Here is a 6,487-nt window from a genome sequence, read left to right as displayed (position 1 = left end):
CTTAGTGGTGCCTCTCTGGGCGCGTTGCTCAACTGAGCACATACGCTGCATTGCCGTACACAGGACTCTAAGTCAGAGTCGATACCGGGCCACCGCACGTGGATCTAGCTATCACTTTCATCATTACTATACCCGGGTGTGTGCTGTGGAGATCCAAGATGAACGTCTCCCTGCCCTGTTATGGTAGCACTACGCGATTACCACACAACAGGCAGTCTGCCTGAATGGAGTGTGTCCTTTCGCAGCTGGAACGGCTTGATTAGCTCTTGCATTTCAATGGGGATGCTGGCCCAGCTCCCATGCAGTACACAGTTTTTTACTAGGGACAGCAGAGGATCTAGGCTGATCCAAGTCCTAATCTGGCGGGCTGTGACAGGTGATTTATCATTTTCAAACACTTCCATGACCAACAAGTCTGCGGGCTGCGCCAACATCAACAAGTTTGCAGGCTGCGCCATTTCCACCCCCGTGGTGGGCAATGGTAGCCAACTGAGAGCATCCGCACAGTTCTCAGTGCCTGGCCTGTGGCGGATGGTATAGTTATACACTGATAGTGCGAGTGCCTACCTTTGTATGTGGGCTGAGGCATTAGTATTTATCCCCTTGTTTTCAGCGAACAGTGATGTAAGGGGCTTGTGATCGGTTTCCAGCTCAAATTTGAGGCCAAACAGGTACTGATGCATTTTTTTTACCCCGAACACATACGCTAATGCCTCTTTCCAAATCATGCTGTAGGCCCTCTCGGCCTTAGACAAGCTCCTGGAGACATAGGCGACAGGTTGCAACTTCCCCGCAACATTAGCTTGTTGTAATACACACCCGACTCCGTACGACGACGCGTCACATGCTAGCACAGGTCTTTTACACGGGTTATACAATACAAGCAGTTTGTTGCAGCATGAAATGTTTCTGACTTTCTCAAAAGCAATTACTTGTTTTTTTCCCCATACCCAGTTCTCACCTTTGCGCAATAACACATGTAGGGACTCTGTCTTTCAGAGTGCTTAACCCTGGTAGGAAGTTAACAAAATAGTTGAGTAGTCCCAGGAACGACCGCAGCTCCGTAATATTCTGTGGCCTGGGCGCGTTCCTGATAGCCTCTGTCTTGGCGTCTGTGGGCCGAATGCTGTCCACCGTGATCTTTCTCCCCAAAAACTCCACTTCTGTTGCCATGAAGACGCATTTTGACCTCTTCAGCCGCAGCCCTACGCAATCCAGTCGCTGGACGACCTCCTCCAGGTTTTGTAGGTGCTCGGCGGTGTCCCGACCCGTGACCAATATGTCGTCCTGAATGACCACCGTGCGTGGTACCGACTTGAGTAGGCTCTCCATGTTTCTCTGCAAGATCGCTGCAGCCGACCGAATTCCAAACGGGCATCTGTTGTAGATGAACAGTCCCTTGTGCGTGTTGATGCAGGTGAGGCCATTCGAAGACTCTTCCAGCTCCTGCGTCATGTAGGCCGAAGTCAGGTCGAGCTTGGTGAATGTCTTGCCTCCTGCCAACGTCGCAAATAGGTCATCTGCCTTAGGTAGTGGGTATTGGTCCTGTAGCGAGAAACGATTAATAGTTACTTTATAATCACCGCAAATCCTGACCGTGCCATCACTTTTGAGTACTGGAACAATCGGGCTGGCCCACTTGCTGAATTCCACTGGGGAGTGATGCCCTCGCGTTACAGCCTGTCCAGCTCGATTTCCACTCTCTTCCTTATCATGTGAGGTACCGCTCGCGCCTTGTAGTGAATGGGTCGTGCCTCTGGGACCAAGTGGATCCATACCTTCGCCCCGGAAAAGTTTCCAATGCCTGGCTCAAAAAGGGAAGGAAATTTGTTAAGAACCTGGGTACATGAGGCCTCATCGACATGTGATAGCGCTCGAATGTCATCCCAGTTCCAGCGGATTTTACTCAGCCAACTCCTTCCAAGCAGTGTGGGGCCATCGCCCGGGACAATCCAGAGTGGCAGTTTGTGCACCATGCCCTCATAGGTGACCTTGACCATGGCGCTGCCCAGGACAGTGATAAGCTCTTTGGTGTACGTTCTCAGTTTCGTGTGTATGGGGCTCAGGGCTGGTCTGAATGCCTTGTTGCACCACAGTCTCTCAAACATCTTTTTACTCATGATGGATTGGTTAGCACCAGTGTTCAGTTCCATGGCTACGGTTAAGCCATTTAATTTTACGTTTAGCATTATAGGTGGACATTTCGTTGAAAATGCGTGCACCCCATGTACTTCAGCATCTGCCTCCACTCTCTGAGGCTCAAAATTGCTTTGATCCACCATGGACCGATCTTCCTCTGCCACGTGGTGGTTAGCAGGTTTTGCAGAGCTTGCAACTCGTTTGCAAGCTCGTTGGAAGTGCCCCATTGTTCCACAGCTCTTGCAAACATACCCTTTGAAGTGGCATGAATAGGCTGAATGGAAGCCTCCACAACACCAACAAGGTGTGAATTGCCTTGCATTCATCCTTTGTTGGGGACTCTGAGTCATCTGGGTCACCTGAGGCCTGCTGGCAGTGTTCTGCCCTGTTCATTTCTGCTCGCAAACACAGTTCCATTTGATTTATGAACATTGCTAGCACTTGTGTGCTGAGAGATTTGTTTGGTGTTATCACTGGTGGACATAAACGTCTGTGCTATCGCAGTGGCCTTACTGAGGGTCGGTGTCTCTACAGTCAAACGTTTTCATAGGATGGTCTCATGTCCAATGCCCAGTACCAAAAAGTCTCTGAGCATTTGCTCCAGGTAGCCATCAAACTCACATTGTCCTGCAAGTCGTCTTAGCTCGGCGACGTAGCTCGCCACTTCCTGACCTTCAGATCGCTGGCACGTGTAGAATCGATACCTCGCCATCAGCACGCTCTTCCTCGGGTTAAGATGCTCCCGAACCAGTGTACACAGCTCCTCATACAACTTACCCGTGGATTTCACCAGAGCCAGAAGATTCTTCATGAGGCTGTAGGTCGGTGCCCCGCAGACCGTGAGGAGGACCGCTCTCCTTTTTGCAGCGCTTCCTTCTCCGTCCAGCTCGTTGGCTACAAAGTACTGGTCTAGCCGTTCGACATAGGCTTCCCAGTCCTAACCCTCCGAGAACTTCTCCAGGATGCCCACAGTTTGCTGCATCTTTGCATTGGATTCGTATTCTCGTCGCCAGTTATTGTGTTCCTAACATAGATGAGGTTGCACACAGGGAGGTTAAAGTAGCAGTGACCTCAGTCTTTAATAAGACACTCCAGAGTGAGGAACAGGCCTTATGGGCCGGCTTATATACAGTGCTCCCAAGGGATGCTGGGATCCCTTGGGACTTCAGGGGATGAGCTCCCTGGTGGCGGAACATGGGAGTGCATGCTTTACAGATATACAACAATATGTAGAGGGATCATCAAATGAGGCCATATGGGTCGAATTGAAAAATAAAAAAGGGGCAATCACACTGCTCGGCATGTATTATTTACCTCCAAAGAGTGGGAGGGAGATAGAGGAGCAAACATGTTGGCAAATTGCTGTGAAGTTCAAAAACCATAGGGTAGTAATAGTAAGGGATTTTTACTATTCAAACATTGATTGGGACAAATATAGTGTGAAGGGTATAGAGGGTGCGGAATTCTTAAAATGCATTCAAGAGAACTTTTTTAATCAGTATGTAGTAAGCCCAACATGAGAGGGGGCGGGTTTGGATTTTGTTTTGGGGAATGAAACTGGGCAGATTGAAGGGATATTAATGGGAGAGCACTTGGGTGCCAGTGACATAATTCAGTCAGATTCAAGTTAGTTTGGATAAGGACAAGAATCGGCCTGGAATGAAAGTCCCAAATTGGGGAAAAGCTAATTTTGTTAAGTTGAGGAGTGCTTTGGCCACAGTGGATTGGAAATAGCTACTTGTGGGTAAATCAGTGTCGGAACAGTGGGAAGCATTCAAGGAGGAGATCTGGAAGGCTCAGGCCAAACGTGCCCTTGAAGCAAAAGAGTGGGAATAACAATTTTAGAGCCCCCTGGATGTCTCGGGACTTACAACGGAGGATAAAGAAAAAAAGGGAAGCTTATGTCATATACCAATGGCTAAATACTATAGAATCTTTGGAGGAATATAGAAAGTTAAGAGGCAAAATGAAAAAGGATATTAGAAATGCTAAGAGAGAGCATGAAAAATGAACAACGGGATCTTGGAGTGCTTGTCCACAGATTCCTGAAAGTAGCAGGCCAAGTGGATAAGATAGTTAAGAAGGCATACGGAATGCTTGCCTTTATTGGCCAAGGTACAGAATATAACAGCAGGGAGGTTATGCTTAAATTGTATAATACTTTGGTTAGGTTACAGCTAGAGTACTGCGTGCAGTTCTGGTCGCTGTATTATAGGAAGGACGTGATTGCACAGTGAATGTGATTCTCCACTGGAATGGAGAATCTTAGTTATGAGGATAGATTGGATAGGTTGGGTTTGTTCTCATTGGAACAGAGGAGGTTGAGAGGAGACCTCATTGAGATGTACAAAATATTGAGGGGCCTGGATATAGTGGATAGCAAGGGCCTATTTCCCTTTGTGGAGGGGTTTATTACGAGGGGGTATTGGGAGGGCTAATAAGGAAAGGGTATACACAAGGTAATTGGTGGAAGGTTCAGAGGGGATTTGAGGGGGGGCTTCTTCATGCAGAGGGTTGTGGGGTCTGGAACTCACTGCCTGGAAGAGTGGTGGATGCAGAAACCCTCACCACTTTTAAGAGATGGTTGGATGGGCACTTAAAGTGCCGTAACCTGCAGGGTTATGGACCTAGAGCTGGTAATTGGGATTAGACTGGATGACCTTTTGTTGGCCGGCGCAAATATGATGGTAAGTTCTGCAGGGAATCGAATACGGCCAGGGTGATCTCCTGGACTAGTTTCGATCGCCTTAATGGGGCGGAGAGAAATTTTTCCAGATTTTTTTTCCCAAATTGTCGCAGTTGTGTGGGGCAGACTGATTGGGCTGGGTGGTCTTTACCTTTCCGCCATTGTTCATTGTTCAAAAGTTTATATGTAACCTTCAGGGCTGTTGATCGAGTGCCATACGGTTCTTTGTCAGCCGGCACGGACACGATGGGCCGAAATGGCCTCCTTCTCCATTGTAAGTTTCTATGTTTCTATTTCTAAGTTTCTAAACCATGTCTGCCCTCTCAGGTGGATGTAAACGATTCCACAACATAGTGGGTATGTTATTGAACTAGTAATCCAGATGCCCAAACTAATCGTCCAGAGACATGAATTCAAATCCCACCACGGCATGTAGTATCAGTAATGGTGACCATGAAACTATCAGATTGTCATAAAAACCCATCTAGTTCACTAATGGCCTTTATGGAGAGAAATCTGCTGTCCTGACCTGGTCTGGCCTTTTTGTGAATCCAGGCCCACAGCAATGTGGTTGACTCTTAACTGCACTCTGAAATGGCTTTGCAAGCCACTCAATTGTACCAAAGAATAGCGGTTGAAGAAAGTGGTTATCACCACCTTCCCAAGGGCAATTAGGGGTGGGTAATAAATACTGGCCTTTTCAGTGCACCCACATCCCGTGAACGGATACATTTTTAAAAAACTATTTCGAAGAGCAGAGGAGTTCTTCCCCGTGCCCTGGCCAATATTCATCGCTCAATCAGAAAGAAAGACTGGCGTTTATATAGTGCCTTTCACAACTACCGGACATCCCAAAGCGCTTTACAACCAATGAAGTATTTTGTGAAGTTTAGTTACTGTTGTAATGTAAACCAACATCATTATAACAGATTGTCTGGTTATTATCATAGTGCTATTTCTGGGATCTTGCTGTGCTCAAATTGGCTGCCGCATTTCCTACATTACAATACTTCAAAAGTACTTCATTGGCTGTAAAGCGCTTTGGGGTGTCTTGAAGTTGTGAATGGCGCTATATAAATGCAAGTCTTTTATTGGAGAGTTACTTTTCTCTCAGACCTGCTCTACTGACAACTGTAATGAGTTTCGCTGAAAATGATGTTTTGTGAAAATTAAATTGCCTTTTAGTGACTGTCAATATTTCACTGTTGACGGAACAGGAAGTCACTGATTCCTGTTACACTGAAATTAAAAACGATGACTTCTCTTTTGGATTTCAGAGGAATTGTGGTACATTAGTTTGAAGCTTCTCGAATTTTTCTCATGCATGACTCAACACGCCTTTGCAACAGCATTAATAGGAAAGAGAACAGCATGGTATTGGTGTACTGCACTGAAGTGGCAGCCTAGATTGTGTGCTCAAGTCTCTGGAGTCGGACTTGAACCCACAACATTCTGACTCAGAGACGAGAGTGCGGCCACTGAGCCACAGCTGACAGCTTAATTACTTTGCTTCAAGCAGGCCGATCGAGCACTTGTATGTGTTTTTATGTGTCACGGTGAGTTTTATCGGAGGTTCCCTATCTGGCCGTTACTTTTAGGCATGGACCCGTGCACCAGTAGTCTCATAGGCCTATAGTCCCTCAGGCCCGTAGGATGGTAGGT

This window comes from Pristiophorus japonicus, chromosome 20 (genome assembly GCF_044704955.1).
Source record: "Pristiophorus japonicus isolate sPriJap1 chromosome 20, sPriJap1.hap1, whole genome shotgun sequence".
In the NCBI taxonomy this organism is placed as follows: domain Eukaryota; kingdom Metazoa; phylum Chordata; class Chondrichthyes; family Pristiophoridae; genus Pristiophorus; species Pristiophorus japonicus.
Note: the sequence above shows the minus strand (reverse complement) of the source record.